The 27,876-nt window shown below is 39.5% G+C and overlaps 1 protein-coding gene and 1 long non-coding RNA gene across 5 annotated transcripts in view; one reads left to right on the top strand and one right to left on the bottom strand.

Annotated features, from left to right (window-relative positions):
- Positions 1-293: 293 nt before the first annotated feature.
- LOC131280636 (uncharacterized) lies at positions 294-26,761 on the bottom strand. Its single transcript, XR_009188310.1, has 2 exons — positions 26,133-26,761; positions 294-3,586 (listed from the first exon to the last, which is right to left on the bottom strand). It is a non-coding gene; the product is annotated as an uncharacterized lncRNA (long non-coding RNA).
- A 40-nt stretch (positions 26,762-26,801) lies between these two features.
- Positions 26,802-27,876, top strand: part of USP44 (ubiquitin specific peptidase 44) — a 35,354-nt gene continuing 34,279 nt past the window's right edge. For 2 of the 4 annotated variants that reach the window (XR_011650285.1, XM_004451518.4), the window contains exon 1: positions 26,811-26,884. The gene's annotated coding sequence lies outside the window, so the exon portion shown is untranslated. Of the gene's footprint in view, positions 26,885-27,876 lie in introns of all 4 variants that reach the window. The other 2 variants (XM_058308559.2, XM_004451519.4) reach the window with 2 other exon arrangements.

Genomic DNA, 27,876 nt, shown 5'->3' with positions numbered 1-27,876 from the left:
ATTTCCTCAGGAAACAAAGCTATTTATGGCCTTCAAGCTTCATCAAGATATAAAAAAGATTGAGGGCATCATGGAGAAAACAGTTTGTTCAGTGTGGCAAATTAACGATGAAGCAAATTTTCATTATTCAAAGGAAGAACTGTTTAAAGACACCTCTTTTTCCCCTTCCATCCTTTCAGTCACCAAGTCCTGGTAGAAAAAGCCCTGCTTTCAAATCCAGGAAGCTAAGTATCCCACTGTTTCACCTTGAATCAGTCATTTCACCCCCAAATTCAGCAAACTCACCTGCAAAATTCAGAACAAATATTTTATCTTTATTGGTTGGAATGTTGGTGCTTATTAGAACACATCTATATCCCAGAGTGTAATAGAGAAATTGACTTGTGATCATCAATACATTTCACATCAAACACAGATGGAGTAAATGATACAGCTCAGATGAGCAACAAAAGAAAAATCTTGTTATAAACCAGTTGATCCCTACCTCACCTACATTTCTATTTCTTCCTTGAGCCCATGGCTTCAGACAAGTCACTTAATACCTTAATTTCCTCAGTGATAGATTGCTAAGTAAGAAGAAAGAGAATGTATATAAAAATCATTTTGGAGTGGTGTATATTGTTCTGCAATGAAAGGCATTATTAAAGATGCATAATTCCTCTTTTCCTCATTCTATTTCTATTGAAACGATAACATTAATATATCTTTGGGATAACTCATAATTGCCCTTCCAGCCATGAGTTTTGTTAGTCAAATGATGGAAGGCATTTTGGCAGATAGGTAAAAGATTTAGATACTAAAACATCCTAAAGGACTAAACCAAATGTCTCTGAAAAAAAAGAGTACATTGAATGATAAAATCAAAGATAACATATTTAATGTGTTTGTAAGACAAATGCCATGTCTTTATTATATTTCAGATCTGTCAGTTAAAAACAAAGTAGGGAAGCAGACATGGCTCAACTGATAGAGCATCTGCCTACCATATAGGAGGTATCCAGGACCTCCTGGCCCGTGTGGTGAGCTGGCCCATGCACAGTGCTGCCACGCATGTAGGGGTGCCCCCTGAGCAAGTAGTGCACCCTGCAGGAGAGCCGCCCACACAAAAAACACAGCCCACCCAGGAGTGGCGCTGCACACACAGAGAGCTGACGCAGCAAGGTGATAAACAAAAAGAGACACAGATTCCCAGTGCCACTGACAAGAATGTAAGCAGACACAGAAGAACACACAGTGAATGGACACAGAGAACAGACAATTGGGGGCAAGGGAAGGGGAGAGAAATAAATAAAAAATACATCTTAAAAAAACAAACAAAAGTAGTGGTAAAATATCCTCAGGAGTTTTATTATTAGATTAATTAAAGCTGACAACCATGAAAAACATTTATTGTTGTATTTGAACTGCTAATTCAGATTGAAATAAAAAATGCTTAAGTCACAATTGTTAACACTGGCATGCCAATCAAAACCTTAAGAAAATCTCTGGTGGCTGAATCACACTGTTGTTATGCATTTACTTGAGAAAAAACAAAATATATGTAACTAAAGTATGTAAATCCTACTGTAACACTACAATGGTGTCAATCAAATCCACTCAGCTTAATTTAAAATTGATGTTGTCATCAATTGAATCCAGATTTGAACTATACTTTTCAAATCAGTGCAAATGGTTGGATCCTAGTTTGAATGAATTCAAGGCTGAATTTCCATTCCTACAAAAGTCAGTTACCTTGAAAAGGAAAAAAAAGTCAGTGACATATCACAATTGGCTCTTTAAGCCACCTTCTCTTATCCTTGGTGAAAGTGATTACAAAGGGTATCAGATAAAACTGTAAATGGACAACCTAGGTAAAAAACTACATGAAAGTCTTCTTCAGAAATGAAGTACAGTACTCTGTCAAACTACAGATAAATGGAATAAAACAAATACACTTTATTTAACCTAAGTAGAGAAAACAGAGCATGCTATTATATGATCAAGTTAAGAAAAGATTTTGTGCTCCATTGCTAAATCTAACACTTCCCGGAGCAGATCCTGCTGTGATCTATGACTTTAAGCTAGTTTATTAAATCCTGAGCATGTTTCCTCAATAGTAAACCTCAATAGGGTTAAAATAATACTGATCTCCTAGGATTGTTGTGAGAATAGCAAGCAGTAAATAAGTATAACTACTAGCAAAAGATGTTTTAAAAAGCTGACTTCTGGGAAGCGGATGTGGCTCAAACGATTGAGCTCCCACTTACCACATGGGGGGTCCTGGGTTCGGTTCCCAGTGCCTCCTAAAGAAGACCAGCAAGACAGCAAGATGACACAATGTGCTAGCCCAGAAAGCTGATGCAACAAGATGATGCAACAAGAGACACAAGGACAAAAACATAATGAAAGACACAACAAAGCAGGGAGCAAAGGTGGCTCAAGTGATTAGGCTCCTCCCTCCCACATGTGAGGTCCCTGGTTTGTTCCTAGTGCCTCCTAAAAAAAAAAAAAAGACCAGCACACATCAAGCAGACACAGCAAATGCAAATAACGATGGGGTGGGGAGAAATAAATAAAACAAATCTCAAAAAAAAAAACTACTAAGTAAAACAGTAATAGTAGCAGCAGGAGCAATAGCAGGTACAGTTCTTCTGTCCTGATGCACAAAGGATCATGGTTAGGTCTTAGTATAAAAATTTAGTGTTTCAAGAATGAAAGGGGGAGTGGATGTAGATCAAGTGGTTGAACAGATGCTTCCCATGTACAAGGTCCCAGGTTAGGTCCCCAGTACTTCTCAAAAACTAAACAAACAAACAAACACCCAACTCTCATTGGGGGCAGATGTAACTCAGTGATTGAGCACCTGCTTCCCATGTACAAGATTCTGGATTCAGTCCCCGGTACCTCCTTAAAAAGAAAAATAGTAGGGTGCGGACATACAGTGATTGTGGTAAAATATGGCATGCCAACTAGATATTTCTATGTCACTGAAATCTCCTAAGACAGATTTCTCTTTGATGATATAAGGGAGAAGAGAAATAAGGTGGTTGAAACAGCAATTTCTTTCAAGATGTGGCCATCTGTGCATGTTTGAAAGAGTGTTAAGAGGCCAGTGAAAAAGAAGAGCACAAAGATATGAAAGAGAAAGGAAAAGCTTAGCAAAAAAGTACTTCATGTCTTAGAATATAATAATATTAAATAATAATAGCATTTAACATTTACTGGGTCCTTTTATCATACTAAAATTTTGTTAAATGTCTGTCTTATACATAGTAGCAGATAGTTCTAAAAATACAAATCACATCTGATTTTTACTATGTCAATATAAATTGTAAATTAACTAGTAACATGATTTGTCCACCTTTTGAACTTAAAATTTACCTTGAAATTCATGTAGCAGCTCATAACTTACAAAGTTTTCACATAATCAGTTTCACATAATCACATAATCAGATATTGAAAATAAGAAGCATGAAGGTTAAAATGACATTTTTGAGGTTGCACAGCTAGTAAATAGCTGAGTCAGCATACAAATCCAATCTTCTGAAATATCTTCATTTGCTTTTCTTTCCATCCTCTCTGATATTCCTAATTCAGTTAGCACTTCCTAGTAGAGAAGACATAAATAGTGAGTGTGATGGTTAATTTCATGTGTCAACTTGGCTAGGTTATAGTCCAGTTGTTTGATCAGGCAAGCACTGGCCTGATTGCTCTTGTGAGGGTATTTCTTGGATTTAAAACATTAGTTGGTTGATTGCACCTGTGGTGATTATATCTAAAATCAACAAGGAGATTGCCTTCAGCAATGAAGGGAGACTCCCCATCCAATCAGGAAAACTGAGGATTTCAGGAGTCAGAAAGAATCTTTATGTCTACTCCAGTCAATTAGTTTCTCCTGAGGAATTCAAGGTCACTTCACAGAGTTTCCAATGTGAGGCCTACCCTATGGAATTCAGACTTGCATGGTCATGTGAGCCAATTCCTATAATAAATCTCTTAATATTTACATGTATCTATGATGTGTATATATGAGTAAACTGTCGGTTCTATTTCTTTAGAACCCTATTTTAGTAAGATATCAGTAACACACAGTATTCCCAACAGTCAGAAAAAGTAGACTGAAATTCTAGTCTGTAAAAAGAACCATTGATTCAAGATCTAAATCACCTCTGATTGCATTTTACGAATATATTTAGGAACATGGCCACCAGAATCAACTATAGTGAATCTGACCATGAATTAAATCTTTACTCTGTGTATACATACCAACATGACCAATTATCCTTGAAATATTTAAAAATAATTTTTAAAAGGTAAAAATGCCATAATCTAATTGAACTATAGGTTCCATGAAGTTTTTAATAAGTTAATTTTCACATTAATGATCATTTGCTGAGGACTGTAGTCCTAAATGCAGCTGTTTAACCTTGAAAAGCAGTTAGAGTAAAATAATTGAATAAAATACTGGGGTAGTTCCACCCATAAAACAGTTTGTCTATAAATTTTCATGAATATATCTTTGAAGTAAGTAGGAAATCTGACCCTGTCTGATCAGCTGCTTGCTCTTGAGAGCAAGCTACAGAGAAGGGTAAAGGCATTCTAGGATATAAAAATTAAAGTTAGGACTTGAGCACCAAAGTTCTTCAAAGAGATTGTAGACAAATTGTTTCTCTTTTAACAATAGTTAACATTTATATTGCTTTATATCACCATGTGCTAGGTATCTTAAATATACTGATACACTGTCATTTAATTCTCACTGTTGGGGCAGGTTAGTTTAGGGAGAGAGAAAATGAGTCACAGCTGAGACCAGGCAGAAAACAGGGCTGCGCGACATGTGGCCACAAAAGTCTGCCTGGAACTCCCCTGAGGAAAAGACTGCCAAAAATAAAGTTGGAAAGATACCATGAGATCCAGCCACGAGAATCCCATTTGGAAGGAGAATCCCATTTGGAACAAGAATCCTCTCTTTTGGAAGGAGAATCCCATTCGGGGTCAAGGACATGCCCCGATACCTTCAAAAGGTCTCATCTTTGGCCCCCTGAGAAGCTTGGGTAACCAATCACAACAACAAACAGTGAGGTCCCTCCCCAGCATTATGAACAGGGAGGAGTAAAGGTTTTAAAAGGCCTAACTTGGGGCCCCCACACGAAACTCTCACCCTGCAGCACACCCACAGTCATGCCTCGGACTGTGTACTTTTCTCATTTTCTCGTTTTCTAACAAACTCTTCACTCCCTTGCCCTATGGCATATTCTCAAATTCTTTCATGTGACATAAGCCAAGAACCTAGAAGCCCAGACTCCAGTACCCTCCACCAACGCTATGCCCTGCTAAATAGGTATAGAACTCAAGTCATAATTGAGAAAACAGGCTCAGAGAAGTTAAACATCATGCTCTAGCTAATAATGACAGAACTGAGATTACCTCAAAACTTTCTATTGAACCATTCTCTGTCCGACCCCAACCCTGCTTTACAAGGATAATAAACTTTTGTTTGTTTCAGAGCCAAGAATAAAGCAGTATTTTGTCTGACCTTATTAGAAAAAGACACAGCTTCTTTGTGAAATTCCATTACTACAATACATTTCTTTGGTAAATTTGAGCCTGGAAACAGGAAATATATCTGAGTCTTCTTTTGAAGAGCTTGATAACTATGGATTTGAAAGATACCTCAAAAACATATCTGAATTTATAAATGAATTCAATTGTCTTTCATCAAGATTTGTTCAGGTATGTGGGAATGCCTGTTGGAATTAGAAAAGTAAAAAGAAATTACTGTAGTTGAGGTTCAAATATGTATACATCCATTTTTGTTTTTTTTCTTTTTTCCTTCTGGTTCATGGGAGGATAAGAGGACCTTTGTAGAAGTATTTAGAGAATATAAGTAAAATTTTAAAATTATCTGCCTAAAATAAATGGCCACTGACATGTTTAGGGCACATACACTGACAGAGACTCTGGGTTTATTTGGATTGATTACTAACTAAAATCATCACATATGCCCACAAACAAAAAAATATATATTTAGACAGGAAAGAAATTAGGTTAACACTGGGATAAACAGAAGAAATCAATGTAATCTGAGATGAAATGGAAATGAGGGAGGACAGGTTTGAGGAGTTGCCTGTTACTAGACCTGTGGTAGGACAGGACATGTTCGAGAACTTGGAGGAAGTTTTTTGCATATACTGCTCCATTTAAATCTTAGGTAAATCCTGTACAGTAGATAAAATCACCCTAATATTAGAATTAGGAAATCTGGACTCAGTAAAATTCCCTCTCTTTACCCAAACTCACATAGCTAAGTTGTGGTCAACTGTGTGTCAGACCTTGAAGAGTCAGAGATGAATAAAACACAGTCTAAGCTTTCTACAAGCTCAATGGGAGAGGGACAGGCTTGTAAATAACCACTATGTGACTTGATAAGTACAATAAGAGAGAGAAACTTTCTACGGCAGTGGCACAATTCTTTTTTGATGAATCAGGAAAATCTAATTTATTCAGAAGAAGGTAAAGTATTTCATTCTACAACTAAAGCTAAATGACCTAAAATACAAATGTCAAACTAATACATTTTTAGGAAAACATAACCAGATATCCAGTATAAATTACTAATATCAGAGCCTGACTCTCTATGTTAATTTATTCATTCAAAAAGATTTTTAAAGTGCTATATTCCAGGCCTTGGGATATAGCAGTGAACAAAACAGATAAAAGTCCATGACCTCATTGCACTGACATTCTTATCTTGGGAAAGCAGATAATAAATTAACAAATAAGTAAACAATATGATAGGGTAGATGGTGAGAAACACTTTGTAGAAAATTAAGTAGAAAAGGAAGGATACGGAGTGTGTGTGGGGGAACTGGGGAGGGACATTTAAATAGGGTAGTTAGGGAACACCTCAGAAAAAGTGACATCTGAGCAATTAAATGAAGGAAGAAAGTGAATTAGTAACACAGATATTAAGGAGAAGATCATTCCAGGCAGGGAGAACAGTAAGTGAAAAGTGCCAAGGCCTGATAAGGGAATGAGTCTGCTCTGTTCTAAGAACAAAGAAATGATGTAAAGAAGTATAGCAGTGCCACAGCACATAGGCCCTTGTAGGTCACTTTAAGGACTTTGCAATAGAAAGCGTTTGGAGGGTTTTGAGTAGAGGAGTGACATGAAAATGCCTATTATGTTGAAAATAGAATGATGGGGGATAGTGCCCAACATCAAAGGAGTGACAGTTATCATATTACTGTTAAGTGTTTTCCTCCAGCCTCATAAACCAGCTTGGGTGTACTTAGAGAGTAGCTGAATTTGATAAGAATAGAAATTTTGCCAGAAAAAAGGGGTTGGATAGTTGAGGGTATATGTAAAAGAGTGATTGGAATGATGGATCATAGAATTTCAGCATGTGTGCCACTATCATAACTTTTTCCACACTGTGTCTTCCTCACTGTCCTCAAAGCAGAAACTTTATCTCTTATCCTTTAAAACAGAATTCCCAAACTGGGCATAAACAGACCAAATCCAGACAAGAGTCATGTTTTACTTGGCCCGTACAGTGATGGTAAAAAAAGATCTCAACAAATATTTGAAAAGCAGAAAGTGTAATACCAACAAGTTCCTTTAGACAAGGAATGAGCTCTTCAGGGCTTTACACAATACATATGCAGTTACACCTAAATCATCTCACTCTTTAAATCACCTGCCTGCACAGAGAAAAATTCAAATTCTCTTTGGTATAACCAAAGAGAGGAGAAGAGTAGAAGAGGAAACCAGAGAATCATAAACCAATAGGTTATATAACTTTTCCAAAGGTTGGCCCTATTAAAAACATATGTTTTGACATGCTATGGTATATGGTGTAAATGCACACAACTCCAATTCAGATAACTAGCAAAGAAGGTTCTTTTTTGTTTTGATTAGTGAGTTGATTATAAAAAGTCTTTTAGAGTTTTAAAGTTTTCTGTAGATAGAGCGTTAGATTTCTTGACTAGAGCTAGTCCTAGATAAAATGTTTTGTCCTCCATCAGAGCCCTTCTATTTCCCCAAAGAAGCACTGTCTTGATGTTGCCCCACTCTTGACCAGGCCTCCAAGCTCCAGCATAAAAATTAACATCCTTGCATCTTTCTCATTTTCCCCCTCAGACCCAGTCAACATTTCTGGTCCTGTTTCCCTTTATCTTCAGAGTACTACTTCTTTTTTTAAAAAAGATTTCTTTCTTTCTGCCCTCCACCACCACCTCATTGTTTTGCATTCACTGTCTGCTCTCTGAGTCCATTCACTGTGTGCTCTTCTGTATCTGCTTGTTTTCCCTTTAGGTGACACCAGGAACCGAACCTGGGACCTTCTGGAGTGGGATAGAGAAGCCCAATCTCTTGCGCCACCTCAGCAACTTGGTCTGCTGTGTCTCTTACTGTCTCTCCTCCATATCTCTTTTTGGTGCGTCATCTTGCTGTGCCAGTTATCTGTGCAGGCCATAACTCTGTGTGGGCTAGCACTCCTGCATGGGTCAGCACACCATGTGGGTCAGCACTCCATAAGGGCCTACTCACTATGTAGGCCAGCTTTGCCTTCCCCAGGAGGCCCTGGGAATCGAGCCCTGGACTTCCCATATGGTAGATGGGAGCCCAATCACTTGAGCCACATCTGTTTCCCGTTTCAGAGTACTATTAATTTATCTAATTTACTAATTTGTACTAAGGTATTAGAACTGATGAGTTTAACAATTACCCCTCACAGATTTGCATTTTAACTTGAGGTCTTAATTTGTTTAATATATATATTTATAAATATATGTAACTTGAGCCAAAAAAATTTGCCCTTTCCTGGTATTTCATCACACCTACATGGCAAAGGTCTACTTTGTCAGTCTTTTTGTAGGAAGACCCCTAATCTTGAATACATGTAGATCATTAGTAGACAAAACAATAAGGGGGAAATTATTCATTCTGAGGCTAGTCAGAACTATATTTATTTTGTTCAATTTAAATTTGTAATTGATTAATGATAATGTTAAGACCACATTTTATATTAACTCAACAAAATGTTATCAGTATATACAAATGATAAGTTAAATGTTTAAGCCATCTTTTAATACTGCATTGATTTTTAAGAAAAGAAGTACAGGGAAGTAGATGTAGTTCAAGCGACTAAGCTCCCGCCTACAACATGGGAGGTCCTGGGTTCGATTTCTTGTGCCTCCTAAAGAAGTCAAGCAAGAAAGCAAGCTGGCACGGCGAGCTGACATAACAAGATGACACAACAAGAGGCACAAGGAGGAAAACATAATGAAAGAGACAACAAAGCAGGGAGCAGGGTGTCTCAAGCAATTAGGTGCCTCCTTCCCACATGGAGGTCCCAGGTTCGGCTCCCGTTGACTCCTTAAAAAAAAAAAAAAGGAAGACAAGCACACAATGAACAGATACAGGATACAGGAAGTGCAAACAACAAGGGGGTGGGGAGAAATAAAATAAATCTTTAAAAAAAAAAAGTACAGAGATAATTTCATAAGTGTTTAGTGTTGACTCTATACAAATTTTTTCTATAAGCATTCCTGAGGGACTTTAGGCTTTTCATGCAAATAAACAAAAGTAAGAAGACTTTATACTTACTAAAAAGATCCCACTACATGTTATATTTCAGACTTTCTTTTCGATTACGCTTGACTCTTCATTAATTTTCTGAAGATCAGGAATCACATATTTAGAAAGTTTAAAAAATTAAGAAACCTATCTCAAGCCTCTGTTCTGCTTAGTTCTGGAAACACTAGTTTCAGGACAGAAGATAAAAAGAAATAGATAGGGGATATCTACTTAAAATACAACACCCCTTTCCTTTAAGAGTTTCTGGCAGAAATGTAGTTTTCTAGGATTGTTAATCTCTGTTTAGCTGAGGAAAGAGAGGCTTACAGACACTACCAATCATGACTGAACCGGTGATTGCTACTGGTAGAGTACCCTTGTCCTGAAAGGCAGGAATTTAAAGATGGCAGAGAAAAGCAGGTGATCATCCTTGCTCTTGAACATGAGAGCTGCTAGCTCTTTTTATTGCATACATATATCCTGAATATGTGTTTTCCTTTATATGATGCAGTACCGTACTGCATTAATAGCTGCCTTCTTTTCAGCTTTCTTGTTTTGACAACCCAGGAGCAATACTGCAGGATTACAAATTCTAAAAGGTTTGAAACTAGATGGAATCAAGATGTAAATAATTATTATAAACAACTGTAGTTAACCACCTACAATTGATTTATTCTACTTTTTAAAAAATAGTGGGTTTACAAATATGTATAAGGAAGATGGGAGGATAGAGAACTCTAGGAATCACTCCCTCCACCAAAAAAGCTATAGAAGTGTTAGGAACTTTCTGAATCAACTATTTCAAAAAACTCTGGAGTTAGGGAAAAACTATGCAGCATCCAAGGAAGAGTGGAAGGAAGAAGCTGATAAACTGGAGTAAACACTGGTGAATTTCACCCTCCCTGCAGTGGCTACCATCCCCTATCACCCAACTGCTTCTCAAGCAGCAGTGGAGACTGTAGCTCAGGCACCTGGTGCAGCTTGCTGGTGTCTGAGTAGGGTATAAGGACCTAGGACTCCAAAATCTAGGGTTAAAGGGTCTGTTCACTATCACTGCTTTGATCAACTACTTCTGATTACTAGGGGACTGCCTTTGAGGGCAACCATTGTCCAACCTCACTCAGGCTAAAGTGGCAGAGAAGCCTTAAAGAGGCAGTTGCAATTTGTTTTTCTTTCCTCTTTTCATTAGCCTTTTTTTCCTAAGGATTTTTTTTTAAAGATTTATTTATTTCTCCCCCCTCCCCCGCATCATTGTTTTGTGCTCACTGTCTGCTCTCCGTGTCTGTTCGTTGTGTGTTCTCTGTGTCTGCTTGTCTTCTTTTTTTTTTTTAGGAGGCACCGGAAACTGAACCTAGGAATTCCCATGTGACAGAGAGGTGCCCAATCGCTTGAGCCACTCAACTCTCTGCTTGTTCTGTCTCTTTTTGTGTTTCCTTGTTGTGTCTCCTTGTTGCATCGTCTCATTTCATCAGCTCTCTGCACCAGCCCATTGCATCAGCTCACTGTCTTGCTAATAATCTTCTTTAGGAAGTACTGGGAACCTAGGACCTCCCATGTGGAAGGTGGGCACCCAACAGCTTGAGCCACATCTGCTTCCCTCCAATTAGCTTTTTGGAAGCAAAAATAGTTTGGAAAAGTCACAAATTGTTGACAGCTCCAGTCCTCAACAACAACAATGATAATAACAAACCAAACAAAAAGATACAGCAATTCTTGAAGAGTGGGCAAACTAGATTTCCAGAGTTACAAAAAAAGAATAATCAGAATGTCCAGTTCTCAACAACAAAAAAAATTACAAAACATACAAAGGAACAGTAATGTATGGCCCATTCACAGGAAAAAAACAGAATTTGCCAGAAACCATCCCCTGGAAATTCATATATTGAAACTATTAGTCAAAGTCTTTAAATCAACTATCTTAAGTATGGTCAATGAGCTAAAGAAATCCATACAGAAGGAACTAAGGGAAATTAGAAAAATGTCTGAACAAAATAAAGAGATGGAAATTATAAAAAGAACCAAATAGAAAATTTAGACTTGCAAGTACAGTAGCTGAAATACAAAACTCACAAGGTGAGTTTGAAATACAAAACTCACAGCAGATTTTAACATGCAGAAGAAGGAATCAGCAAACTTGAAGACAAGACCATTAAAATTATCCAGTGTGAAGAGGAGAAAGAAAAAAATAATGGAGAAAAAGGAACAGAGATTGAGAGACCTGTCAGATATCATCAGGCATATCAATATAAACTGGAGTCTCAGAAGGACAAGAGAGAGAGAAAGGGGCAGAAAAAATATTTGAAGAAATAATGGCTGAAAACTTCCAAATTTGATGAAAGGCATGAATATACACATCAAGGAAGTCCCATGAACTCCAAAGAAACTCTTAGAGACTGTAAGAGATAAACAAGATACTTTATAACAAAAAGTCAAAATCCAAGTTAGAATTTTGAAAGCAGCAAGTTAGAAGTGACCTGTTCAATCACATAGTTGTACAATAATCACCTAATCCTCATTAGAGCATTTCATTATTTCAATAATAATATACAGGAAAACGGACTTTGGCCCAGTGGCTAGGGCATCCGTCTACCATATGGGAGGTCCGCGGTTCAAATCCCGGGCCTCCTTGACCCGTGTGGAGCTGGCCATGCGCAGCGCTGATGCGCGCAAGGAGTGCCGTGCCACGCAAGGGTGTCCCCCGCGTGGGGGAGCCCCACGCGCAAGGAGTGCGCCCATGAGGAAAGCCGCCCAGCGTGAAAAGAAAGAGCAGCCTGCCCAGGAATGGCGCCGCCCACACTTCCCGTGCCGCTGATGACAACAGAAGCGGACAAAGAAACAAGACGCAGCAAATAGACACCAAGAACAGACAACCAGGGGAGGGGGGGAAATTAAATAAATAAATAAAATCTTTAAAAAAAAAATAATAATAATAATATACAAACAAACAAGAAAATCCATCATCTCTCGATCTCTCTATGCTTCCCCTGCTGTCCACAGCTGATTGTGCCAAATACCATTGATCGTGCACTTTGGATGAGCTGTATGCTTCGCTGGTATGTATCAGTAAAATTGATTTGTTTCCAAAAAAAAGAGAAAAGAAAAAAAAAAGTGACTTGTTACATAGAAGGGATCCCTAATAAGATTAACAGTGGATTTCTCATTAGAAACCATATAAGCCAGAAGACAGTGGGATGCCATATTTAAAGCCCTTAACGAAAAAAAACTATCTATCACAAATTCTATATTCTGCAAAATTATCTTTCAAAAATGTAGGTGAAATTAAGACATTTACCGAAAAACAAAAGCTGGAAGAGCTCATTATCTTACCGTATAAGAAATGCTGAAGGGAATCCTTCAGGCTGCTCTAAAACACTGAACAGTTAACACAAAGCCATAGAAAAAATAAAGATCATTGGTAAAGGTAACTACATAGATAAATATAAACCTCTGTTTTTTACTTTTGGAAAACCAAATGCTTTTTACCCCCTTTATTTTTTAAAAGATTTATTTCTCTCACGCCACCTCCCCCCCACCATTGTCTGCTCTGTGTCCATTCGCTGTGTGTTCTTCTGTGTCTGCTTGTTTTCTCCTTAGGTGGCACGGGAACCGATCCTGGGACCTTTCAGAGTGTAAAAGAGGTGCTCAATCTCTTGCACCACCTCAGTGCCCTGGTCTGTTGTGTCTCTTACTGTCTCTTCTCTGGGTCTCTTTTTCTTGCATCATCTTGCTGCATCAGTTTTCCACTTGTGCTAGCTTGCTGCATGGGTCAGCACTCCTGCGCAGGTCAGCACTCCACTCGGGCCAGCTTGCCACGCAGGCCAGCTTGCTTCACCAGAAGGCCCCATGAATCGAACCCTGGACCTCCCATATGGTAGACGGGAGCCCAATCGCTTGAGCTGCATCTGCTTCCTTACCCCTTTATGACTTAGGCAAATGGGTAAAATAACATTTAAAATCTTTATTAATGGGCAGACAATGTAAAGATGTAATCTGATACAATAACAGTATAAAGGGAGAGGGATAAAGATATATAGGAGTAGAGAATTTGTTTACTACTGAAACTAGGTTGATACTAGTCACACTAGGTTGTTATTAGTTTAAGATGTTAATTGTATTTACAAAGGTAACCACTAAGAAAATAACTTAAAAATATAGAGAAAAGAAAAGATGATAAGAGTCAAAGGAGTACATTACCAAAAAATCAACTAAATTTAAAAATTCATTAATGGAGTAATTGAGGAAGAAAAAGCATACAAGATGGACTAAAACAAATAGCTAAATGACAGAAGGAAATTCTCCTTTCTCAGTTATGGCCTTAAATGGCAAGTTTAGACCACTTTAGGCTGTGGTACCAGAGTCAGTCCTGAAGCAGAAGTTTTTGTAACAGTAGCCACCGCAGTGAGCAGAAAATCTGTTCTCAAGAGAGAACAAGCACGGCAACCTGCACTAAGGGCTCAGCCACACCCCCCAAACCACAGGCCTCTCCTTAGAAGTCCCCTTTGCCCTGCCTCCCCAGCTCTCCCTCTACCCTTTCCTCCCTGCCCAAGTCCCAAGGGGGACATGGTGTGCATGCTCCACCTAAAATGAATCTGCACCTGAAATCCTCCATCCAGCTCCTGGACAAGACTTTATCTGTGAACTCAGCCTTCACCAATCTCTTCCCTTTTCCAAGAAGAACAAGAAATGGCCACATCCAAGGAGGGGCAAGATGGCAGCAAAATAAGAAGCTCCAAGAGCCAGCTTGTCCTACAGTGTAGTCAGTAATCGCCCAGAGCTATCTAAATCACCTCTTTTAGGGGGTGGGGGGCAGAAAAGCATCCTGCATTATCCTTGGAAGAACTGAAGGAGGAGACTGCCCATCTGCAGTGAAGATGTGTGAATAGATCTCTCTAGCTGGAGATGGAAGCTCCATTTCCCAAAAATGGGGAAGGAAGAGATGGTCAGGCACTGATTTCAGCTACTGGTTAGTAAATTTGGCTGGCTAAAAATTGGTAAAAAGTTGTTTGTAAAAAAAAAATTAGAAAAAAAAGTTGTTCGTAAATGGAAATAAATGGAAATGGTTAAAGCACATCATAGACTGTAATTAGTAGTGCTAAATATGGATATGATAGTGGTTTGGTTGTTTTTTGAGTAATGAAAATAGGCTCTAATATTGATTATAGTGATGAATAGCACAACTCAGTGACTAAATATTGATTGTAGTGATGAATGTACAACTCGGTCATTATACCAAATGCCATTGATTGTACACTTTAGATAAATTATATGGTTAATGAACAAAAAATAATAGGGTTGGCTGGGGGAAAAATATACCAAATATAAAATATGGACTATAGTTAGTAGTAATACTTTGGTGACATGCTTTTATAATTTCTTACAAATGTTCACAACAATGCAAGGTATTTATGGAGGTTATATATGGGAACCCTGCCTGATGATATGCATGTTTGTTTTATAAGTTCACAATTTTACTATACACTTGTTTATGTATGTTCATTTATGAATGATAAACTTAAATTGTTTTTTTTTTAATTCAACTGTCCGAGGTCCAATCCTAAGAACAGCTAAAGTTTGGACCTGTCCAAGTCGGAAAGAGGCTAGCAGTCTCCATTTTAACACTGCCCCTGGCATGAAGGGAAGTGGGACTAATTGAAAATCACAGTGATGGTAGGGACTGGCTTCTTTCCACCAAGGTCAGATTGCTGCCCTAGCCCAGGGTCCATCCCTGCCTCTGGGAGGCAGGAAGCTGGAGGAACCTGTATCAGCCAATCCGGGCAAATGTAGCACTTTGGGCCAGGATGAACTAGACTGTTGAACACCGATGTGGCTACAACCCCATCCCACCCCCCGACATCCCACCCCCCGACATCCCACCCCCCTTAGCCTCTCTGGGTACTGCAGGCCTTCAGCCCACATGGACTGGATTGTTGGACACCTGTGACTCCACTCCAATCTGACAGAACAGGAAGGGGAGCAGTGTTTCCTCAGCCTCTATAGGCAACTGCAAGCACTTTCAGCCCACAAAGACTAGATTCTTGGGCACACTTGTGGCTCCATCCCTGCCCCTGCCAGGGAGCAGGAGGGGGAGTGCTCCCTCAGCTTCTTCAGATAACTGCACTTTCGGCCCACATAGACAAGACTGTTGTGCATATCTGTGGCTATATCCCCACACCTGGCTGGGTAGGGGAGGGGAGTTGGTGCTTCCTCAGTCTATCTGGGCAACTGCCAGTTTTGACCCACACATCTTAGTTTGCTGCTCACACCTACAGCAACATCCCTACCCCATCCCTGCCCCAGGCAGGGGAAGAAGGGACATGGAGCATCATCAGTCTCCCCAGGCAACAACAGACAGTCTTGGCCTGCAAGGCTTGGATTATTGCATATGGCTGTGGCTCCATCCCTACCCATGGCAGGGGAGAAAGGTGGGAGAAGTTTCACTGGTTCCTGGGGCAATATGAGCAGCTTCAACCTCCACAGTTTATAGTACCAATAACATCCTCAGTTCCTACTCTGCAACCAGCAAGACAGAAAGGCCAAGAAACAGATGAAAAGGAGCTGAAAAAATTCAACTGGCTAAACATGAACCACTATAAAGTTCCAAATTAAGTTGAATCAAGTATCAAAGAGGGCCTGTAGCACAAAACCAATCAAATAGAAAGCCCAGAATATATCAGATGCCAAGACACCAACAAAAAGTTACAATCCATACCAAGAAAGAGAGAGATATGGCCTAGTCAAAGGAACACACTAAGCCTCCAGATGACATGAAGGAATTGAGACAACTAATCACAGATGTTCAAACAAATCTTAACAAATTCAGTGAGATGGCTAAAGAAATTAAGGATATTAAGACAATGGGGGAAGCAGATATGGCTCAATGGATAGAGCTTCTGCCTACCATATAGGAGGCCCAGGGCTTGTTACCCACGGCCTCCTAGCCCATGTGGCAAGCTGGCCCACAAAAAGCGCTGCCTTGTGCAAGTAGTGCTGCCCCACACAGGGGTGACCCTGTGCAAGGAGTGGCCCCTGCACAAGGAGTGCAGCTCCACACAGGAGGGTAGACCACCCAGGAGTGGAGCTGCCCACATGGAGAGCTGATGCAGCAAGATGAGGCAACAAAAAAGAGGCACAGAGAAGAAACAATATGAGATGCAATGAACCAGGGAGCTGAGGTGGAGCAAGAGAATGGTCACCTTTTCCCACTCCAGAAGGTCCCAGGATGGGTTCCTGGAGCTGCCTAATGAGAATACAATGGACACAGAAGAACACACAGCAAAGGGACACAGAGAACAGACAATTGGGGGTGGGGATGGGGAGAGATAAGGGAAAAAATAAATAAAAGACATTAAAAAAATACAATGGATGAGCACAAAGAAGAATTTCAAAGCATACATAGGAAAATAGCAGGTCTTAAGAGAATGAAAGGCACAATAAATAAAATAAAACATACAGTGGAGGCATATAATAGCAGATTTCAAGAGGGAGAAGAAATAATCAGTGAGCTTGAAGACGAGACCTCCAAAAGCAAATAAACAAAACAGCAGATAAAGAAAATAATGGAAAAAATTGAACAGCATCTAAAGGAATTAAATGATGGCAAGAGATGTGCAAACATACATGTCATGGATACCCCAGAAAGAGAAGGGAAGGCAAAGGAGAAGAAGAAATATTTTAGGAAACAATGGTACAGGATTTCCTGACCCTATTTAAGGACTTAGATATCTATGTCCAAGAAACACAATGCGGGTGGGGTGCGGAGGGAGTGGGGTATATGGGAACCTCTTATATTTTTTAATTAACATTTTGTGTGATCTATGTATCTTTAAAAAAAAAAAGACAATAAAATTTTTAAAAAAGAAACACAACATACAACCACCTGAATAAATCCAAATAGACCCACTCTGAGACACATACTCAGAACATCAAATATCAAAGATAAAGAGAGAATCAGGACAGCAGCAAGAGAAAAGCTATTCTTCACCTACAAGGGATGCCCAATAAGATTAAGTGCTGATTTCTCACCAGAAACTGTGGAAGCAAGAAAGAACTGGTATGATATAGTTAAGATACTGAAAGAGAAAAACTGTTAACGAAGAATCTTACATCCAGCAAGACTGTCTTTCAAAAATGAGGTCAAGTTTAGAATATTCACAGATAAACTGAAACTGAAAGTTTGTAACCAAGAGACCAGCTTTGCAGGAAATACTAAAGGAAGTGCTACAGCCTGAAAAAAAAAAAAAACACAGGAGAGGCTAGGAAGAGAGTTTAGAAATGAAGATATCAGTAAAAGTAACAAAAAGTATAAAAAGAATGGTGATAGTAAGTTATGACAGATAAAACCCAAAGTTCAAAATGGGCAAAGAACTGTCATTTGAATGTTAATATATTAAACTCCCCAATCAAAGGACACATACTAGCAGAATGGATAAAATAATAAGAGCCATTATATGTTGTCTATAAGAGACCTACCTTAGACCCAAGGATATAAAATAGATTGAAAATAAAAGCCTGGAAAAAGATATTACATGTATGCAGTAACCAAAAGCTAGAGTAGCTATACCTATATCAGATGAAATAAACTATAAGCTATAATTAGAGACAAAGAAGGATATTATATATTAATAAAAGGGGCAGTTTACCAGGAAGGAATAACAATCACAAGTGTATATGCACCTAACCACAATGCCCCAAATTACATGAGGCAAACAATGGCCTCAACAGAAGAATTATATGTCTCTACAAGAATAGTTGCAGACTTCAATATACCACTCTCATCATTGGAGAGATCAACTGGACAACGGATCAATAAAGAAACAGAGAGTTTGACTAATATGATAAACAAAACCTATTAGACATATACAGAACAATGCACCACAAAACAGCAGAATATATGTTCTTCTGAAGTGCTCAATGATCTTTATGCAGGACAGACCATATGTTGGGTCACAAAGCAGATCTCAATAAATTTTAAAAGATTAGGAATATACAAAACACTTTCTCTGATCATAATGGAATAAATTTGGAAATCAACAGGAATAATGGGGAAATTCATAAACATGAAATTAAACACGCTCTTAAATAATTAGTAGGTCAAAGAAGAAAATGTGAGCGAAATCAATAAATATCTCAAGATGAATGAAAATGAGAACACAAAATATCAGTACCTATGGGATGCAGGATAGGCAGTACTAAGAGAGAAATTTATGGCCCTCAATGCTTACATTAAAAAAGAGGGAAGTGGATGCAGTTTGAGCAGTTGAATGCCTGCCTACCACATGGGAGGTCCCAGGTTTGGTTGCTGGTGCCACCTAAAGAAGGTGAGCAAGACAGTGAGCTGCCACAACAGGATGGTACAGCAAGGTGACACAAGATGATACAACAAAGAGACACAAGGAGGAAAGCACAATGAGAGACAAAGCAAAGTAGAGAGGGGAGGTGGCTCAAGGGATTAGGTGCCTCCCTCCCACATGGGAGGTCCATGGTTTGGTACCAGTGCCTCCCAAAAGAAAAGATGAGCACTCAATGAACAGACACAGCAAGCACAAACAACAAGGAGTGGGGGGTGGTGGAGAGAAATAAATAAATCTTTCTATATATATATATAAAAGAAAGAGCTAAAATCAATCACCTAACTACACAGCTGGAGGAACAAAAAAAGAAAAGCAAACTCTGCCCAAGGCAGGCAGAAGGAATGAAATAACAAATACCAGCATAAATAAATGAAATTAAGAAAAATAATAGAGAAAATTAACAAAATCAGAATTTAGTTCTTAGAAGATTAACAAAATCGACAAATGAAAACAAGAACACAACTTATCAAAGCTTACAGGATACAGTGAAGGCAAAGACAGTCTTGAGAGGGAAATGTATAGCCCTAAAGGCCTATATTTAAAAAGAAGAAAGAGCTAACATCAAAGATCTAACTGAAAAACTGGAGAAACTAGAAAAAGAAGAGGAAATTAATTCCAAAGCAAACAGAAAGAAAGAAATAATATAGAGCAGAAATAAATGAAACTGAGAACAACAACAACAAAAATAGAGAAAATCAACAAAACCAAAGCTGGTTCTTTGAGAAGATCAATAAAATTGACAACCCCCTAGCTAGACTAACAAATAAACAAAGAGAAAAGAGGCAAATAAATAAAATCAGAAATGAAAAGGGGGACATTTCTACTGACCCCACAGAAATAAAAGAGATAATGAGAAGATACTGTGAACAACTGTATGCCAACAAACTAGACAATGTAGATGAAATGGAAAAATTCCTAGAAACACATGAATAACCTACAGTAACCCTAGAAGAAATAGAATACATCAAAAAACCAAACATAAGAGATAGAAACAGTCATCAAAAACTCCCCAAAATGAAGAATCCAGGACCAGATGGCTTCGCAGGTGAATTCTACCAAGCATTAAAAGAAGATTTAATACCAGTCTTACTCAAATTCTTTCAAAGAATTGAACAGGAAGAAACACTACGAGACTCATTCTATGAAGTCAATATCACCCTAATACCAAAGCCAGATAAAGAGATTATGAAAAAAGAAAATTACTGAACCATTTTCCTAATTAATACAGATGCAAAAATCCACAACAAAATACTTGCTAACCAAATCTAACATATTAAAAGAATTATTCACCATGATCAAGTGAGTTTTATACCTATCATGCAAGGGTGGTTTGACACAACCAATCAGCATAATACATCACATTAATAAATGAAAAGAAAAAAATCACATGATCATCTTGATTGACACAGAAAAGGTATTCGACAAAATACAGTATCCTTTCTTGATAACAACACTACGAAAGAAAGGAATGGAAGGAAACTTTCTACAAAGAAGAAATTCAAATGGCAAATAAGTACATGAAAAAGATGCTCAACATCATTAGCCATTCAAGAAATGCAAATTAAAATGCCAATGAGATACCACTTCACACCCACCATGATGGCTATTTTTTTTTTTTAACTGAAATTAAGAAGTATTAGCGGGGTGGCAAGGATGTGGAGCAATAGAAACCCTCTTACATTGCTAGAGGGAATGAAAAATAGTGCAGCCATTGTGGAAAACATTTGGCAGTTCCAAATGTTAACTATTCTAGTTAAACACAGAATGACCATATGATCCAGTAATTCCACAGAAGGGAAGGGAGGAGAGAGAGGGAAGGAAGGAAGGAAGGGAGGAAGGGAGGAAGGGACTCAGATATTTGTACATCAAGGTATTATTCACAATAACCAGAAGGTGGAATCAACCCAAGAGCCCATCAAAAGATTAATCAATAAACAAAATGTGGTATATCCATACAATGGAATATAATTCAGTCGTAAGAAGAAGTGAAGTGCTGGTACATGCTACAACTTGGATCAATCCTGAAGCCATCATATTGAGTGAAATAAGCCAGACACAAAAGGACAAATATTTCATGATTTCTCTTATAAGATGTAATCAGAATAAGCAATTTTATAGATAGAAAGCAGAATGGTGATTACCAGGGGGGAGGAATGGGGAGTTATTGGTAAATGAGTTTTTATTAGGTATGCTAAAAACAGTCTGGAAATAGTGGTGAAAGTTTCACCCTATGCAATAGGTGAGGAATGGGCCTCTCTGGTAACTGTTGACTTCAGGCACTTGTCCTTTGGTGGTCACCTCCTCCTTGTGGGCAGGACTTTCTGATGCTGTTGGTATGTACCTGTTTCTTCACAACAAGGGATAGGTACAGGCACAGGTGGGGAACCACAAGCAGGAGGCTCACGTAAGACAGGCTTTTTATCTTGCCCTAAAGCCTTCCCACAGCACCTTCCTTTCCCCTTAGCTCCCTGTTCTAGCCGGCCTCACATATTTTTTCAGAGTACTGTAATTAATTATAGCCTTTATACTATTTATCCTCCAATTAAACAGACATTTCTCCAAAGAAGAAATTTATTTTATTACAGAAGCACTTGATTTAAGGAAATACTATACACCTACCATGTGTGAGATTCTGTACTGCCATGGAGATTATAAATATGAACAAAACTCAGTGCCTGACCTCACAAAGCTTTATAGGGTGGTAATATTTCTAAGAGAGATAATAATGACAAATGCATTTACTTTTTAGGAAGAGTTTCCACATGCAAAATCTCATTTGCTATTTAAAACATCCTTGTGGGGAAGGAGATGTGGCTCAAGCAATTGGGCTCCTGTCTACCATATAGAGGGTCCCGGGTTCAATTCCCTGGGGCCTCTTGGTGAAAAGCAAGTTGGCCCACTCAGCACAGAGAGCTGATGCAACAAAATGATGCAACAAAAAGAGACACAGAAGAGAGACAGTGAGAGATACAGCAAACCAGGTAGATGAGGTGGCCTGGGTAATGAGTGCCTCTCCCCTACACTGGGAGGTCCTGGGAATGGTTCCCGGTGATTCCTAGAAGACAAGCAGGTAAAGAAGAATGTGCTATGAATGGACATAGAGAGCAGAAGGCAAGCAGCAGGGTGTGTGTGTGTGGCGGGGGGATAAATAAATCTTAAAAAAAAAAATTCCTGTAAGGAAGATAGGACAGATGTTAATTTCCTAACTTCATAGATGAGATGAGATAAAACATCAACATATTCAAAGAATTAAAAATAACTAGATATACTGTCATAAATTGTGATTACAATTAGGTAAATATGTTATATAATCATACATAATCATATGCTATATAATTTTCACCTATAGCTTATCCTTGGAAAACACCTTCACCTGGGAAAATATCTATCCCACTGATCTGTGTACTTAAAATTTCATTTTAGAAACTCCATACTTAGGGTATCTACAGGAGATCCCACTAAAACACTGCCTTAAAAAAGAGAGAAATGCAAAAACCATTATTAAACACTGATAATTTACAAGTAGATCAATTTACTACATGATAATTGGGCTCCTTGGAAAATGGAAGGTTAAGGTAAAGATCCTAGAGCAGTTTTAATGGGAGGGAAGAAAGAAAGGCCTTGATAGACGGAGGTAAAGTCCTGGCTATAGGCAGCCTGAGGATCCCTGAGATTCGAGCAGGGTGGAGGTGGAGAGAATGTTAAAAGGGGAGAATGTTAAAATGTTAAAAGGGGAGTCTCACATTTTGCTTCCATTAATGCCCAAACCCTGAGTTTGTTCCCAGTAGATCTATGCTGGAAATTCACCTCCAAGGTACAAGTTTCCTTACAGACCACTAGATAAACACTTAAAGGTACTTAAAAAGCAAATCAGTTTTGGTACTATTTGTTAGCCTCTGCTATCTGCCACCACTCTCATTCATTCTTTCTTAGAGTTAGAAAAGTCTGATTCTAAAATATTTTCTTTCTGTATACTTTCCTCTCTCTTCACTTTCTGATGCCCTATTTGTCATCTGCTATTCTTTTTTTCACCACTACTCTCTCAACTCCTTTCTTAGATATTTGCAACAAATCTAAGTTAGTTGAACATTTTAAGAAATGTAACTGCCTGTGTTGGTAAACGTCAATTAAATTTTAGGTCTAAACCCTCTAGTATTTTCTTCACCCACTTCCTCCATTCAGTCCTTCTCCTCCTCCTAACACTGAAATGAGGGCATGGTCCCAGGCACATAGGTGCTCAAAAATGTTTGTTAAATTAATCTCAGTTATTCCATAGAATTCAGTCTGTAAAAACTAGAAATTCTTGGGAGTAGCTCCCTAAAAGTTTATGAACTCATAAATTTTTCTTTAGTCTACAATTAGGACTCAGATATTTCTCAGGTTCATGAAACGCTGGAAAGGAAAGTCTAAACATTGATGTAAGACATAAAAAAGCAGATCTAAAAGTTTACTTAATTTATGTTGTATTTGTTTAATTCATTCACTCCTCTCAGAACACAAGAAACAAAACCACTTGGTGTTGGATTCACTTCAGGAGCTGGAGATAGCCTTGGAATTTAGCTATACACTATTTAGGTATTAGATTCATTATTTAAATTTTTATCTTATTTAGAGAATTATCTGCTTACTTTGGAGAAAAGAGCAAATTGTCATTTCTCCCAATATGGGGACTGCGGAAACCAGGGAAAATCCTAAATATCACCTCCACAAATCCATATCATACCAGGGAACTTCTGATTTTGTTAATTAATTTGGAATTTTACTGTAAGTTTATTTTTGGCCAGCACTGCACTAAGAGATAGGGAGAGGTATATACCAATGGAGCAAGTGCACAGTCCATGCCCCCAAAGAGTTTACAATGCAAATAGGGAGAATTAGGCGCGGAACTCAGAACAAAAGCAGTGACTGCATAATAATGTATTAGTGGGGGGTGAGGGATGGGGATCTGGGAGCCTGGTTGTTACTAGGAAAGCAGTTCGCAGGAGGTGAGAGCTTAGACCAGCCCTGAAAGAGGTGGATTGTAATGATTTGCAAAAATGGAAGCTGAAGGCTCTTCTATTTAGAAGATAAACATCTGGCTTGATTTAAAGGAGGGAATTGCCTGAAGTGTGGGAGACGGTAAGGTGACTGGCATCTTACTGGTCCAAAGGCTGATTTGGGGAAAGACTGATTTTGAGGATGTTAATAGGTCAGTTTGGGGAAGTCAGTTGATGAAGGTGATTAGAGATGGAGATATTTTCTAATGTCATAATAAAAAGCTTAGATTTGATGAGATAGCAAAAAAAGAAAAAAAAGGAAAGAAAGTAAAAGTAAAATTACATGCAAAGAATGATTATGGCAGCTTTGTGAAAATGAGGTTGCAGCAAGAGAGGTCCTGGAGCTAAGGCAAGCCATAATTTAAGCCTAAGTAGTAAGAGCCAGGTATAAAATAGCAGTTGAATAAATAGTAATAGTAAATATAAAGGCTAAACTACAAACATTATCTCATTATTCATCATTTACTAACGCTCTAACCCTCTCCAGATAATTTAACTCTAGCTGCCTTCCCTGTTTTCTACTGGACTGAATACATTTATTAATCTATTTCAGTACTCTCCACTTATGTCTTAACTCGCTTGCCCTTATTTACTTTGTCTTCCCAACTCAACACCTCCTCTTCAATTATCCAAATCGTTTTAGTCCTTAAAAGACCCAGCCTTTCTTGAAGGCATTTATGATCTCAGGAAATTCTCCTTCCTCTAAACTTCTGTAGGCATCACTGTTAGCTAGTCACTTTGACCACATGCTACTTACATGCTACTTATTATTATTAGCAACCTCGACCATTGATTGTTTCATTCTCAGCACTTCTGCATTCTGCTTTTTAAATTTTCAGTTATTTTAGAGATCCCTGTTCCTGCTACTTCTATTTAATTCAACTGCTACTCCTCATATCTTCTCTGATTTTTCAGGGCTTGCCTTCCCATTGTGCTTTTTTAAAACCATTATTCAATCCACCCAATCCATCTTTCATCATGAGGAGTTTTTTGAGTAGAGCTTCAACAAGCTTCCTAAAGATTGACTGTAATTAGATTCTAGTCCAATAAGCTGCCAAGGGGAGGAGGGCTTATAGAGTATCAATAAGGTAAATTATGAAGAAGGAACCTCTTGGAAGAATGGGTATGGCAGGCACACGTGCCTTGGCCTATATATTCTTCATTTAATATTTTTCAAAAATAAAATTCTGATGATTCTATAATATTCTGTCATATAATATACCACGTATATGTAACCATTCCCACAATATTGAACAATTTGTTTCCAGTTTTCACTACTCCACATAACATTAGGATAGATACCCTTCTAAGCTGCCCAAGTCTCGGGTAAAATTCTTTTTATTCCTAAAGTAGAATTGCTAGATCAGAAGATAGCAACTTTTCAAAGACTTGACATAGACTGTTAAATGACCTTCCAGAATAGTTTTATGATGTTAAAAAAGGAGAGTGAGGGTTTTAAACTTCTGTTAAATTTTTTGTTTCTAGGAACCACACGGAAAACATATTGTATACCAAAGTACTTAATTTGATGGAAGTACTTAATTCATGTACTCAGTGCATCTTTTACAATTCAGGTGGTGGGCAAGACTACAAGACATGCAGTTCCAAGTGGAAGGAATACACTGGGGACAAAACTGTCTTGGAAAGAATGAAAGGAATATTAAACTACGTTTCTTCAAATTCATTCCTTTAATCTTTATGTGCAAAACCACATTTTATATAATTGTAATCTTCACGTACAAACTTGGCATTTTTCAAAAATGAATTGATTAGACTATTGCCATGTTATTTACATAAGAATTCCCGAGATTAATATGCCATCAATTAAGTAGCCATTTCCCTTTGATTAGATTTTTTTTCTCCTCATCTTTCTGGTGTTTGGATAATATGCTATGAATATTTTGGAGCGCGTCATTTTTCCTTTTCAGGTCACATTATTGAAAGATATTCCTCAATGGGGAATTGCTGATTCAAAGACATGAATATGAGTTTTATAGTTTGTTTTCTATCTTGCAAGATCGTGTACTCTATTGACATGTGTCATTAACTTTATTTGTTCCTAAGCTCACCGTAAGAAGAGCGTGTCTTTTAATTTTCAGTATACCCCCAAAGAATCGCTGTGATGTTGACCTGGCCCAGAGCTGGGCACAAAGAGCTCAATAAATATTAATAAATTTATTTTATGTACCTGTAGCCTTGACTTTCCTCTTCTCTAGATTTTTCTCCCTTATTCTGTTTTCCGTGTTTCTTTTTATCTATTTCATTACTTGAAGTTGGAAATTTCGGGTTAGGCAATTTTGGACAGAGATGGTTTTTCGTGTCCCTTAAATCATATTTCTCGGGAAGCTGCCCAATTTCCGGCATTTCTCGCCCTACTGCTGAGGAAGCCAATTTAAAGCAGTCACTGCCACTTGAACTAACACCTGGGTGCCTCCTCTAGAAGGAAACGTTTTCTTGCAGTCTGGTGTCTCCTGTCATCCACTCAGTTTCTACTTCAGTTAAATCTGGGCAGATTAGGAAGATAACGGATTTGGCACGCCAAACAATTCGAGGTTGTAGGAGCCGCAGACCTTCGGCGAAGGAGAAACGCCGCCTGTGGCACACCGCGCGCCTCACGAGCACGCAGTAAACAGCGGCTTTATCCTTCCAGGTCCCGGGACACAGGTGCGAAGCCCCACGGCGGAGGAAGCGTGCGTCGTCGACGCAGAGCCGCCACCGCGCGCCGCGCTCAGGCCGGTCCAACGCCCTGGACGCCAGCAGGGCCGGGGCGCCGCGGTGACCCCGCCGAGCGGCCGGGGCCCGCCGGGGCGCGGGGGTGGGGCCCGCCGCCGCGTCGCGATGACGTCACCGCCGGACCGGGCCGCCGCCGCCGCCGCCGCCGCCGGACCGGGGGGCGGCGGACCGGGGTGAGCGCTAAGATGGCCGCTCCGGCTCGGGCTGGTGAGTGTGCGTGAGGGGCGCGCGCGGCTGAGGCGGTTGGCGGGGCGACGCTCCCTGGGAAGGACGTCGCTCGGGAGCCCCCAGGCGGGGAGGCACCTGGCGGGCGTTTTCCCGCGGCGCAGGGGGGTCCTGAGGGAGGGAGAGGGGGCTGCGGACGCACCGCAGGGAGCGAGCCGAGGGGCGCGCGGCGGCGGTTCCGGCGAATTTAGAATTGGCGCCTCTGGGAAGTTTCGGTGGGTCTTGCGGTGCCCGGGCCAGTGTCTGAGGATGCTGTGAGGGGGCTGCGTCCTCTGTGGCTGGGAGCACAGCGTAGCCACCCCGCGCTGCTGAAGGCGGGCGAGCTGGGGAGAGAAGACGAGGAACTGATCGGGGGGGAGTCGTGCCCTGACCCCCAGCCCCGCGCCTTGAGAAAACCCGATCCCGGCGCCTTCGCGGGCTGGTGTGGTGCGCGCTGTAGTGATTCAATCAAATCCTGCTCCCGGCCCAGCTAGCAAGTGATGATTGCAGTCTCTTGGCTACTTTGGAGGTGGTTGTGGTCCTCCGTCAGATGTGTGCTCCTCCGAGTCTCGCCTTCCCTCCACCCATCAGGTTCCTGCGCTGCCAGCACCTGCTGCCACTTGAAAACACTTCCAATTTTTGAATACCAGCTCTTTAAAATCATCATTTCTGCTGGTCTTTGGGGAGGGAATGCTTATAGGCTAAACTCAATTTTTGGCATAAGAAGCAAGTCAGCATGAGGGGTTAAAAAAAAAAAGACTGCTCAAATGGATAAGAGATGGTAGCCCCCTCCCTCTCAAAAAAGAAAGTGAAACAGTTTCAACTGCAAGTGTGAACTGTTGTAAATTCTACTGGTAACTATTTATTGCAATTGCAATTTTCGTTGTAAAAAGCACCTTAGCAACTCTTGGGAAATTCACTTCTCATCCACCCCCAATCCTTCAAACCTTAATTTGCCCGTATCTTTCAAGTGAAGGAGGTTTTGAAATTAGCAT

Source organism: Dasypus novemcinctus, chromosome 12 (genome assembly GCF_030445035.2).
Source record: "Dasypus novemcinctus isolate mDasNov1 chromosome 12, mDasNov1.1.hap2, whole genome shotgun sequence".
Lineage (NCBI taxonomy): Eukaryota > Metazoa > Chordata > Mammalia > Cingulata > Dasypodidae > Dasypus > Dasypus novemcinctus.
Note: the sequence above shows the minus strand (reverse complement) of the source record. Positions and strands in the feature narration are given on the sequence as shown.